This window comes from Psittacula echo, assembly GCF_963264785.1.
Source record: "Psittacula echo genome assembly, chromosome: 1".
NCBI classification, from domain to species: domain Eukaryota; kingdom Metazoa; phylum Chordata; class Aves; order Psittaciformes; family Psittacidae; genus Psittacula; species Psittacula echo.
The window spans coordinates 159,053,426-159,053,686 of record NC_137735.1 but is presented as its reverse complement, the minus strand read 5'-3'; positions in this window follow the sequence as shown (position 1 = coordinate 159,053,686).

Sequence of the window (261 nt, the reverse complement as noted above, 5' to 3'; positions counted from 1 at the left end):
ACAGTTGTAAGATATATGCAGATATGCAAATGTTTCTATGGTGCTTGCACAGACAATGTTAGCTTAGGATTGCACTTTACATCTTAACACTAACAGCACAGACTGGAAGCCTAAAGGTTTTTAGATGGTTGCAACAGTCTAATTACTGTGGTTTGTAATAACTAACTTATGTCATTTACAGTTGGTGGCACCAACATAAAAAACTAATGTTCTGTTGTTTAAAATTCAGCTAGATACAAGCAGTGACACTAATTTCTGATA